Source organism: Papaver somniferum, chromosome 3 (genome assembly GCF_003573695.1).
Source record: "Papaver somniferum cultivar HN1 chromosome 3, ASM357369v1, whole genome shotgun sequence".
In the NCBI taxonomy this organism is placed as follows: domain Eukaryota; kingdom Viridiplantae; phylum Streptophyta; class Magnoliopsida; order Ranunculales; family Papaveraceae; genus Papaver; species Papaver somniferum.
Window position 1 is genome coordinate 228,244,253 of NC_039360.1, and position 13,354 is coordinate 228,257,606.

At 35.2% G+C, this 13,354-nt stretch overlaps 1 long non-coding RNA gene across 1 annotated transcript; it reads right to left on the bottom strand.

Annotated features, from left to right (window-relative positions):
• Positions 1-5,236: 5,236 nt before the first annotated feature.
• On the bottom strand, positions 5,237-7,428 carry LOC113362220. The gene is made up of 4 exons (XR_003365639.1): positions 7,241-7,428; positions 6,423-6,602; positions 5,910-5,970; positions 5,237-5,576 (listed from the first exon to the last, which is right to left on the bottom strand). It is a non-coding gene; the product is annotated as an uncharacterized LOC113362220 (long non-coding RNA).
• Positions 7,429-13,354: the final 5,926 nt, after the last annotated feature.

The window sequence follows — 13,354 nt, forward strand, 5'->3', positions numbered from 1 at the left end:
TAATGGTTTTTGTCTTACGATTCATGTGCGCCACCAAAAGGTCGTAGATGCATGGGTACTGAAGAAACTAAGTAACTAGGGGTAGTTTACTTGGTCTCAACTATACGAAGTTGGCTTTTGTTCTTTGTATAATTTTGAGAGTATTCAAAGCTAGATTAGGTCCCGGATTTTTTTATGCATTTGCGATTTCCTCGTTAACAAAATATTGTAGTGTCATTGAATTTACTTCCACGTTATAGTTGTCTTATTATAATAAAGTAAATTACACTTGTACGTCAATCCTGGTCACTTAACTTTGATTCTATAGTCAAGCTTATAGGTTGATATTAAAAGAGTGTGGTGTATTTTTGGGTACCCTCGTCTTTTCATACATTTTTATGAAGAATACTCACCCATGGATCCTGTTAGAGCATTGCTCGGTTGAACCCACTAGCGTTGTTATGTCAAGTTAGTTGTCAATTTTAGTTGCCAAAATGCATTCTTAATTTAGTATACTATAGATAGTTTCTGACTAGATTAGGTCTAAGAAGAGTTATTCTTGAAGGATGAAGACTGAAGATTACAAGAAGACGGTAGGATTTCATTTGGATTCTTTTTCAGTTCTACCTTTCTAATCTATCGAAACAAATGCTCACTCTATGGAACAATTCCTATGACGGTTAAAATACATTTATGTATATATACTTGAGGTTATTTGAGCCACGACTTTTGTGACAATAACCTTTATCCTTGGAAAGGTTCTCATGTTATAGTGAATGAGCTTACGAATTCAACGAGGCAAGAATCACTGAATTACGAGTTATAACGATGAAGTTATGAGTGATTTATTAAAGTAACAATTATAAGTGTTGCTGTAACTGTTACAGTTCGTTAGTAGGAAACAATCCATGTACTGTTTGTAACGGTTCACAGACTTGGGCCCAATTACATGACTAAAAGGCATTTTTGGTCAAGTTGGTGATGTTTCCTTATCTAAGCAAGATGGCTATTAATCCAAATATATTTGATTACCATATTAAAGTGCTTTTGATAACTTTTAATTCCTGCCTAAGTTAAAATGTGATTTATTCACATAACAATATTTGCTAATTAATTATATGTTTAATTATTTTGGCAAGAGTTGTAACTTAGGAAAGACTCCCAAAATTAGGAGAGTCTTGAAAAGGGAAAATAGCTATGCTTAGCTTTCAAGGTACCTTTCACTATAAGTAAAGGGTTCGTGAGTGCTACACGCTTTCACCCCCTTTGAAAAATTGGTGTAAGCTCGTAAGGTTGTTTTCCATGTCTTCTGTTCTTCGTGAACAAGAGTGAGATAAAAGTATTTGTATTGGGGATCACAAAGCCGAGTTGGATTAATCTTCGTGATTGATTATACAACTTGTAATCTAGGTTTTTCACCTCTTGTCTATTCTAAGGTTTTCTCTTCTGATATAAAACCATTCAAGAGTTGTTGATCATAAACCCTAGGTTTTGATAGATTTCAGTTTCCGATCGTATACCAATACTTGTTTGTCGAAATCGGAAGTTAGAAAGAAAACTTCGATTAAGGTATCTCGTAAAAATCCTTAAGAAGTTTTAAACAAGATATCTCTAGATTTATTCTAGTTGTTCTTGTTGTAGAAAAATTAGGTTTCTCTTCCTTTATTGAATAGTATAATAATCCCTAATCTACAAGTTTGTTTTGATATTACTTTTACCTAGTAATTGTTTTTATCAAAATAAATACAAGATTTCCAAAACCTTGATTCACATCTAAAGGGAAATCAAACCGGTGTTTTGTGCAAACTAAATATCGAATCGTATCAATTGTGTTGTTGTATCTTCTAAAGAGAGGCTTGGGTTCTGCTAAAAGATTTACGAGAAGAATTCCTAAAGACAATCGGTGTTGTTCTTTGAGTTCTATAAGTTCTGAAGCAGGTATTACATCTAGTCCGAATAGGTAGTAGGAATTTGGTGTAACAACTTATAATCAGTGTGTGTTTATTCTGGACCAGGTCCCGAGGTTTTTCTTCATTTGCGGTTTCCTCGTTAACAAAACTTCTGGTGTCTGTGTTATTTCTTTTCCGCATTATATTTTGTTATATAATTGAAATATCACAGTTTGTGCGTTTGAATCAATCAATTAGAATATCCAACCTTTGGTTGTTGATTAACATTGATTGATACTTGAACATTGGTCTTTGGTACCGTTCAAGTGATTTCTCTTGTATTCAATTAGACTCGCGGATTTCTATTTGCTTGAGTAAGTATTGAATCGAAAAAGAGAGATATAACTCTTTGATATACTTTATTAAGATTGAGTCTAGTTGATTCTCTTGAAAGTATATTAGAGATAGTCCATACAGATTGTTAATCGAAATATTGGGTGTGGTTGTTGTACCCTCACATTTTCAGCTCCAACAAATTTTACTCCTCGTTTGCCATTTAAAAATCCATATAATCCTACTCAAGGTACTAATACTCCACTGTTAACATCCTCCCCATATTCTATGGCTGACGCATCATTATCCTCATCTTCTAGTACATACACTAGTCTAAGTCCTTCTACGATATATCCAGCTCCCTGTACTTCTGAGGTTGACCTTTCAAATTATAATTCTCCCATAATAGGACTAGTTGATAACGATTATATTTACGACGATCAACTCGAGAACATCATCGTCCTCACACTTAAAGGATTTTATTACTTAGCAGAACAATGCACTTTCACTTCTCCATATCCTCTCACTAACTATTAGCATTTTCTCAATTTAGTTCACAACATCAGGCTTTTCAACTCGTAGTCACTACATCTAATGAGCCACGTAATATTACAGAAGCCATGAAAAATCCAGTTTGGCGCGATGTCATCGTAACTCTATAGGCCAATGACACTTTCATTATCACTACTCTTTCACCGGGAAAATCTTCCGTTAGATGCAGATGGGTATCTAACACTACACCAATTTCTCGATTAGAAACAGAAGCAAGTCGTTACAAAAAGGGGTTGTAACGGCTTTTACCTGTTGCTAAAAGGGGTATTATAATTCTTTGTAACGGCAATGTAGCCGTTACAAATTCTGGACTGTAACGGCGTTAGTAACAGAGATAAGCCGTCACTACGTGGCGAGTGGTAACAACCTACGAATATTTTGTAACCAAAGAGTCGTAACAGGGGAAGTCCGTTACTACGTGTCATATTTGGAACAACCCATAGTCGTTACTACGTGTCAATTTGAAACAGTTTTTACGTTACGATCTTTTTTGTAACATCAAAAAAATTACTGCGAGTCAATATTAACCTAGTCAACATTGGTCAGTATACAGTTCACTTTCAGCCTGAAATAACCCGGAATCCAAAAATAAATATCGGAAATATGCCAGGATTTAATTACCTCTTTCATTCAACCCAAGATTCAATCAGACATTTACCATAATAAAATCTCAACACATTATGTTAAGGATAATGGAAATATTACATATTTTCCTAAGTCAACCTATTTGAAAGACTAGTTGGATTCTTGTGTCCTAAGGGAATACAAACTATGTGTAGTGCAAAGATTATGAACATAATCTTGACTAAGAAATTATATACCTATCGGAAGCTATAACTTCGCGACGTAACACTCCACATCCGCAAACAACGATAACTTAGTTATAAAGTATTCAAAAAAGTGCAAACGAGAATAATGGAAGGAAAAAAAACCATGGAATACAAGGCACTGAAGAGAATTGAAGATATCAAATAGGATATGCAAAAATATTAAAGAGTCTAAAGTTGGAATAACCATACAAGGATCTAATTCAATCAAGAGCAACACATTGTCGATAAGTCTAAGTCAATCCCTGAAACTAACTAATACTTGTTAACAACATAATACAAGAGTAAAGGAACTTAAGAAAAAAGAGTAAAGTTGAGAATTTCACCTGTCCCACAATAGTTTCTTGAATTCACATATGCTCACTACAAGAAAAGCTATTTATTGCTACACCATATTGCCGCACCACCACTGAAGTGCAGCTAATAGTAATGTTTTTTTGCCGCACCCAAAATTTGGTGAGGCAAAAGAAATCTTATCGCCTCACCTAATATTTTAATGCTGCAAGAGGAATTTTTGCCACATGGATGTACCAACAACATTCATTTATTTCTTTTTACATAATTTAAATGGACAAAAATAAAAATTTATTTCACAGAATATACAGGCGCCAAAAATTCCCCACTTGTAATTTCTGTAAAAATAAAAAGTTCCCCCAATTTTATCACATAGAAGAATCCGCAACCAACCTTTTTTCGCTTAAGCAACCACCGAAACAAGCGGATCCTCATCTCCAAAAGAACTGAACCCACAACTTCCAAAAGAACTTCGCCATCATCCCCCTCTTCACCTCTATCTCCACCTCATTAGAAAACTAGGGTTTCAATTCGATCTATTCTAATCCATCATACAAATATCTTGATAAATACTTTGATTCTATCCATCGCTGTAAATCTCGAGCCTCATCTTCAACATGCTTAGAAAATTACGAATCTGGAACACAAACATTTGTTCCACGATTTTTTCTTGTTAAAATATTAGATTTCCGTTTGTTTTTTAGTTATGATTTTGAAATTACGGTTTACTTCAGTATTAACTTTTGGTTTTTGCTTTGGTTTCTAATTCTTTAGGTGGTATACATGGAAGATCAAGTTGGTTTGTTTCATGTTTGTATTTGGCGAATGGACACACTGTTAACGAAGTCTCTTTTTAACAACCTGTTATCTTAAGGGTGAAATACAGATATACCCCTGTTTTTTTGGGTGCATACAGATGTACCCATGTTTTGTACCCATGTTTTGACCGTTTTTTTTTGTTGAAAAAACGGTTAACGGAGAGTTATCCTCCACATGTACAGTTAAGTCATGCCATGTCCGAGTTATCCTCCATGTGTACAGTTAAGTTCTGCCACGCCAGCTGTGTACACATCATATCTACGTGGCTGGTCCAACTAATTATCTCTCTCTCTCACATATCTCTACTTTCTCTACTTTTTGGTGACTGCCACGCCAGCTGTGTACACATCATATCTACGTGGCTGGTCCAACTAATTATCTCTCTCTCTCACATATCTCTACTTTCTCTACTTTTTGGTGACTGTTTCAAGATCTAAATGGGTGGTGGTGGGGTGGATGTTTCAACCATCAGCAGCAGCAACAAACACTGTGAAGCATTAAGATGAGATTCATATGCAATAGTTATAGAAACAAAAGAAACACTCAAGGGAAAAGTACATGAAATATGCAAGGAATTCAAGAAAAATCTGCAAATGTAACTGCAATAGTTTAATAAAGACTTACCTATTTCAGAAACTCCATTGTCTCATCTTAACATAACATTCCAGAAATTCATCATAAACACAAACATAAAATAGGTACATCTAAAGATTCATATACTTCGTTGCTTTCTTCTTTCCTTTTGGGTCTGGAGGTAATGTTGGGCCTTGTCACCTCTTTGTGCCGAATTGTGTTCTCCTGTCTCTTCCATTCCTATCACTTGACCTATCCTTCGGGTTGCTCACATGTCCATAATCTATTGAGATAAATGCAAAGCAAGATCCTGGCCATCAAATTAAATAATAAATGAAATTATGCTGTCGTCATCCTTTTTCTATAAGCAATCCCTGGGCAGAATGTTTTAGAAGCTTTATGACTATCAGGTGAAACAACCCACAGTCAAGGAGTGTTCCAAAATTTAACTTACAATATAAGAAATCACTTCTACTAGTTGAAACTTAACTTTTCGCTGTTTTCCAAAATTTACATACAATATAAGAAATACAACATAACTTGGATGCTCTTTCAAGAGTGATAAACAGGTGCAGAAAATAAAAGATTAAGACGCGATTGACGAGATAATAATTGATGGGCTTAAGAGGATGAGAAGATATACCATTACTATCTCTGCGACCAAAGCTTCGGCCACCTTGTGCCGCACTACCACGTTCATCGTGCTGTATTTATCCCACATATGTACAGGCAAAGATTACTATATGTCGACTAGAACTTGGAGGCATATTTTTCAACAACAGAAAACCCAATACACTAGATAAGAAAAATAAAACTAAACCCACTGCAAAAATCAACGGAAAGGCATCGCTAAGAAATTTTAGCAAGAAATGTCGGATGAGCTGATTGGTAAGGAAAAACATTGATCTTTTTCCTCGTACTAAAAAAACTAGATGTAAATGTTTAAGCTTGGTATCAGGTTTATCTACTGTTAATATTAAACACTATCACCCTCACAGATATATAAATTTGTAGCGTGATCAGTGATACATTGCATTATCACTCATCTGAGCTTCCAATTATCTTACCCGAGGTTTGTAATTCTTAAGACAATGTCGGTGGTCTCACAGCTTAGGCATATCCAGTCCCCTAACACATTTAACCAAAGAAAAAATACCTCAAAAAATGATCCCGATCGAGGGATCTCAGATGCCCCAGAGAAATGTTTGGCGCCATCCTTTCCATCAGCACTCTTGCTCAACTCTTTGTTCACATTATCAGGTTCAATCTTTGACTCAGGCACAAGTGTAGTCTCAAGAGGTAAAGCATCCTTTAACCACCGGCGACTCTGTTTATCCTGATCATACATACATAGCCAACCCATTTTCCATTTAATTTAGTAGTGCAATACATATACAGAAAACCAATGTTAATTGTAGCCAACAGCTTGAAAGGAATGGTAGATGCTTTAATCGCAAATACAACACTCTAAGTACCATTATCAGTGATATGAAGACTCTGATACTGTGTGTGGATACTAGACTACTAAGGTATTTGAAGGCACTACAGTGCTGCACCAGCCCATACACAACATATATGATATAATCATGCAAGGAGACAGCAAATAAGTAATGAAATTGAAGATGAAAAGCACTTACCTAACGTATACAAGGATTACAATACATATACAGAAAACCCTATATCAATTTACTAAACATATGAAAACCCAATAATGGAATATAAACAAATCCCTACAAATCAATGAATAAAAACAGAAAACCTAGAGATAAATTTAACCCTAACATCAATTTAACCCTATCATCGATTACTTCAGAAACAATATCTATATCATTTAACCAGTCCAAACCCTAAGAACAGATATACATTAACCCAAATAATTGTTACTGAAATCAAACAAATAAACATCATAAACGTAAAGGAGGAACCCAAAAAATCAATTCAATCGAAACCCAATAATCAAAACCCTATACTAACCTTTCAATTTCTGGTTTCTTTTTCTTCTCCTTCTTCTTTCCACGTCTTGGCTTCACCATCTTCACGTATAATTGTCTTGATTTTAGGGTTCCTTTCGGTTTGATTCAGAGACAACGAATTTCAGAGAGAAATTATCAGGAAAATAGGGAAAGAGGGAAGAAGAAGATAATGACGAGTTTGCTTCTTCGTTTCCTTGTATCATTCAACTTTTCCATCACACTTGTTGGCGGAGAAAACATAGTTTCTAGGCCTGATCTGAACCATTGATTTTCTACGAGATTTACTTGGCCTGGATGTGTGTCTATATATGTGACACGTCGTATTAATGCGTGGCATCATTTTCTCATCTCGAAAACAAGTACGTAGCATCATTTTCTCACGATAAATTGACTATTTGACCGAAAAATTGATTATTCTAACGGTTTAGGATGGAAAACATCCGGTAGGCGTACATTTGTAAAGGAAAAAAAAGCGGGGTACATTATTAAGTCGGATATAAATAGAGGGTACATCTGTTTTCTTAAATATATGCTTTAGGTTATTACAATTGTTCGTTTTTGATATGGATTTTGTGTTTATTATTTCTAGAATTTTACAGATAGCTTATCAAGCCTAAAAATCAATTGGAGGTCTTTAGATCTGGAGAACTATATCAATCCAGTTTGCTTATATGAAGAGATCTATTTGGTTATATGAACCTCTCTCTTTTCTTCCATGTAAAACTTTATATTAGGATTTGGTCATTTCAGGTTTAATTTTGGTTGTTTGCATATAGTTTCATTTTTACTTTGCATTTGGATGGGGGATCTTATAGACAAAAGTTTGGTTGATCTGCTGGTTCAGCGGGAGTGGAAGGCTCTTGTGGGCACGTAGTCGTTGCTTTGTTCATCTTCATTGAATTTTTTAAAGTCAGACATTTGATTTAGGCATGTATACCCAAATGAATCTAGCTACACCTTCATAGATATTGTTCTTTTCTTAATAGGTGAACCATGTCCACCGGTTCATGTGTAGCGACTAATGTTGCGGTACCTTTTTTCTATTTTCAACTTCAAATTTGGTGGTTAGACATGTTTATGTCACGCATTCTAAATATTTTTCATATGCTTAATAGTATGTCCTGCAATTTTTTACAGAAAGAATTATCGTTTCAAGTGTCTTGATCTCCCTCGTACGGATGTGCTACTTGGTGATTGGCAATGTCTCTGTTGTTTTAAGAAGAAGATAGAGTAAGTGATTTTTTGTCTGGCAGAGTGGAGTCCAATTTGGATGTGAAGGAAGTCAGTTGGCAGATTGTGAAGGTATGAGTTCCATCACTAAGAATAAATTAATTTTGCAATAAGAATGTAACATAAATCGGACTCCTCCGAGTTTGTTGAATACTTGCCTACTGGGTTCTTGTGGACCTTCCCAGTGTGCAACATAAGCAGTATTGTGCTAACCTACTTGCTTATTACACATTAATTCATTCAAATTTAAAAGCGAAACGGGTGAAGCCCTCCACAATCTTCTTGGCAAGCTAATCAATGTAGTTGTACTGATAATTTTTTTTCTGATTAGGCAATAAAGAAAATGCTCGCCACGCTAAATGATCCATTCACCTGCTTTCTGGAGCCAGAAGAGTTCAAGAATTTTAAGGGTACGAGTCTTGTTTTGCTTAATACATCCCTGCTGCAGGCAAAAACATGAGTAAAATGATAAGTAATTAAGCATTTTAAGAGCAGTTTATTGGTTTTGCTTAAAATCAGTTTATTGTCTTGAAGACAGCCTGGAACTTCAGGTGCCCTTACAGGTGCAGGGTTTTCAAAAGGTTATCCCATACGATCTGATGAATTTCCTGCAGGGCTTGTTGTTTTTTCATCTACCTGGAGCACCAGCTTACATATAGGTCAGAGATTATATCTGATTACATCGGTCTGCTCACAAGAGAGAGGAGGTCTCATTACTAGACTATATGATGTTGTTGCTATGGGAGAAGGAATATCTTAGATTTGTTAAATAAAACTAAAAACTTTCAGCCAAAAAGCTTCCAGTGACTACTGGTTGTTTGCAAATTAGTTAGTAGGGCTTGAAACCTCTCAAGCTCACAGTGGATTTGGTTCATAAGTAGTGAGTTCCAAGTGAAGCTTGGTCCCTTTTGCAGGACATGCCATGGAAGTGATTGAAACTCTACATAGTAACAATGTCAATGCCGTGTTAGAAGTGATTGAAACTCTCATAATGGAGTGCTGGAGTTGTTTTACGCATCTCTTTGAAGCGTGAAGTTTGTTTACTATCGCACAAGATCTGTAAGGGAACCTGTATGTGAATTCGAGAGTGAATCTGAGAATCTGTAAAATTATTTGTGTATGTTCTTATTTCTTCATTAAGGTTGTGTACTTTGTAAAACACTGGGCTTTATTAATAAAATCCGACTTTTGGCATTTTAGTCAATTTTGTTTATTTGTGTATAAATGCTACAAGTAGAATGATAATGCATACAATTATGTCCCATAATGGTTGTGTAATAAAATATCTGGCAACAACCGCAAAAAGAAGTCTTTTGCAGCAGCTAGTCGGTGTGGCAAGATATTTTGTTAAAATAATAAATAAATAAACATAATAAGCTATAAAAATCCAAGGTGATACTCTTAGAGTTACACTAACACCAGCCATATTATTTGGGTTAAATGAAAACCATATCCAGTAAAAATGAAACAAAAACTCCAAATCTGTTAATATGGGTGAATTACATCCATTTCATTTTCAAGAAATACCCAACTTACCCTACCATCCATTTCTTCTTCTCCATACGAGATCTGTACTCTCTCTTCGTCTTCACTCATACCACCACCACCAACAAAACCTCCTCCAAATCTTCCCGCACCACCATCAGAACCACGGTATTCTCCTGATTCTCCAACAACATCGTCTGATTTTCTACTTCATCGTCTCCTACTCCAGTACCAACATAAATGTATAAAGATCGAGAATGGGAAGTGAGGGAAAATAAAAAGGTGAAAATCGAACTACATCTAGAGATTTGATTTTTTTGTGTAAGATTGATATGATTTTTCTTCTCAATCTATCTATTTTCAAGTTGGATGTCAAAAAAAACTGGTCTCAAATGTCAATTGGGTTGGCGATTTGATAAATTAGGTATAGGGTAATGAAGAATTGGTCTCAAACGATGAGTAAATCAATTCTTCCTTTGATATTCTCATTACAGGATTAAACAGATTCAAAAATTTGTTTCTGAGATGAATTGAATTGATGAGATGAATTTTTTCAATTCATTTCCTGCAAACGAGAAGCCATATCCTTACAAATAATACGAAATCATTTGTGTATGGACATGAATATATGAGTTGTTGTTTTCGATTTATAACCTTACCAATTAGTTTTTAAGCGTTTCAGTTGAATTTTTTTTAGGGTTTATGATGAAAATTAAACTTGGGGAAAAAGAGATATGATATTTATATGATTCATGCCGTTGTTGTTGTTGTTGTTACAGATGATGATGAGGAAGCAGCGATTTGCAACTAAAACGGTAGGTTGATTCGTTTTATTTGTAGTCATGCTTTGAAAATTGTTGAAATTGATGTACAAAATCTTCTGCATTGCAGACTGCACCACCTAATTCTGATACTTTTGATGTTTATGAAAGATTGTTCAATCACTCCATGTCGTTTCATGTTAGTTTTAGTTTACATAACTTTCATTTTGCTTTACAATACCTTGTTGGAATTCTCCTTGCGTACATAAAGATAGTTCCAAGTGTGCTGGAACTGCTAGGGATTGGAGAGTACCACCCTAGTTTGACCAGATTTCATCGATTATGAAACACTGAAGAGTACATTTATGATGAAACCAATTTCGGTTTCATCTAATATTGGTGAATCCAATTTTGGTTTTATATTTTTTTGACACTTAACCCATATGTTTTATAAATTAAACCACCTGAGATGAAAAAAGCTTCAACTACATATATTTTACTCCAACTCACATATGGATGTAGTTGTCGTTTTACTTGAAACAACTAGGAGGCCCGCCAACATTTTTTTAGTTTTTACAGAAGAAGTGTGGAAATGGAGTCCCCATTTAAGGTTGATATAGTGACAGGGAAAGTAGATTTGAATGCTGGAGGTGGATCAGTAGCTTTGGTAGACATGCATGGATCTTTTGTTGCTATCATGGGTAGGCGCAAATCTGTTCTTGATTCCGCAGTCTCTTCTCTTCACTCTCTCGGAATTCAGGTAAATCTGAAAAACATACCCAATTCTTAATTAATGTTTTGATTTCCAATTTTATCTTCAATCTGTATTGCTATTATTTGTATGGCAAACTTGTAGAAATGAAATGAATGATTTTTATAAGATTAAGAACCCATATTCTTTTTTTTTAAATCCATGTTGTAACTAGTGGGTTTCACTGAATTCAGCTTCATTTTTAGTAGAATTACCTTTAGTTTTTTTGTTACTTGCTAGTGTGTGTGATCTGATCTCAGCAACAACAGTGTAACTTAGCAAGTTAATATCATTGATTTGCTTTATTCTTCGTTAATTAAGGTGATCTGGTCTCAACAACAACAGTGTAACTTAACAAGTCGGAGTCTTACGTACCCGCACTACAATGAATTACCATGGTAATTTTACCTTATTTTGCCTGTATGACTTATCTTTGGGCTTTGGCTATAATGAATGAATTGAATGACCCTATTCTGAATATTGAGACCTATGTGTGTCCATGCCTTACAATATTTATGCGATTCTCAAGTTATTTTTTTTAAAATCCAACACAGGTTATTGCTATTGGTGTGATCAAACAGAATGAATCATGGTTTATGTCTGATGAAACCAATTATGGTTTCATCTTATTTATGATGAAACCAAAAATTGGTTTCATCGTATTTATAATGGAACCAAAATTGGTTCCATCTAATCTTATCCTTACTTAAATTGAATTATTTTTATGAGTTTGAATTGTTGTTGTGTTTGATATCTGTGGATTAGGATTTACAATGCTAGTAGTGATGGAGATTATGTGCTTTTGGTATTTGTGTTTACGTTAAGTCTGAAACATAAAAAGTTGAGTTACAAAATGTTGTTGGTGGGTGTTTTACAGAATATCATGAAGCTGAATGTGATAATGTTTAGGTAGTTGTGTGGTTTGAATTCTAGTTGTAACTAATGGTGTTGCTGAGGTTTGAATGAAATTTTTGTTTCATCTAATATGTGATTTTTTTCTAGATTTTATGTCGACGAAACCAATCTTGTTGGTGTTTTGGATAAATGGGTCGTGGAGTCAATTATGGAGGAGGTCAGAGTTTTTAGGATATCTCTTTGTTGCTCCTGAGGAACCAAAACCATATGCACATGTTGCACTTGCTGCTGCTTCAACTGCTTCTGCTACTCAGACCCCCCAGTTCAAGATGTACCTGCAGTTAACAAGTATCCCCCTTCTCCCCCAGTGTATATAAAGATAAGTTGGGTCCATCAGGAGTAGTGCAAGATCCTCTAGCCAATAAATACTATCGCGTTAATGGCCAAAACAATGGCAAATTCATCACTGTGAGTTTTTAACTAAGATCTGCACAATTTCATCCATCTAATCTCATTCTTATACTATGACTAATATATATGCGAAACAACACATCTATGCACTTACCTTATTGTACAGTCTTGGATGAGCCGTTAAAGTTTCCCTGTTAACCGATGCTCTTCCTACCTCCTTATGATCCTAATATATAAGGTGTGCAGCCACTCCACTCATTGCCAATTGATTTTGAGTTGGAAGCCCACACACTTATATCAACCAATACAGAACTTAGCTGCACATGAAGAAGCAAATACTATGGATAGGGGTGTGCAGAAAAACCGAAACCGCGGATTTCACTCGCAACCGTCCGCAAAATTGCGGGTGAAAACCAATCCGCAAAAGTTTATGGGCCGGTCACGGTTGCATTCTCAAATCCGCACGCGAAGCGGTTACGATTGCGGTTGGATTTTAAAAATCGCGGATTACCCGCACCGTAGGGTAGTTAGGGGATTTAAAAAATTATTAAGAATAGTATGGGAAGTTTAAGTCTTATATATAAGCATATTTATCTTTCTGAAACCTAATAGCATTTTCTTT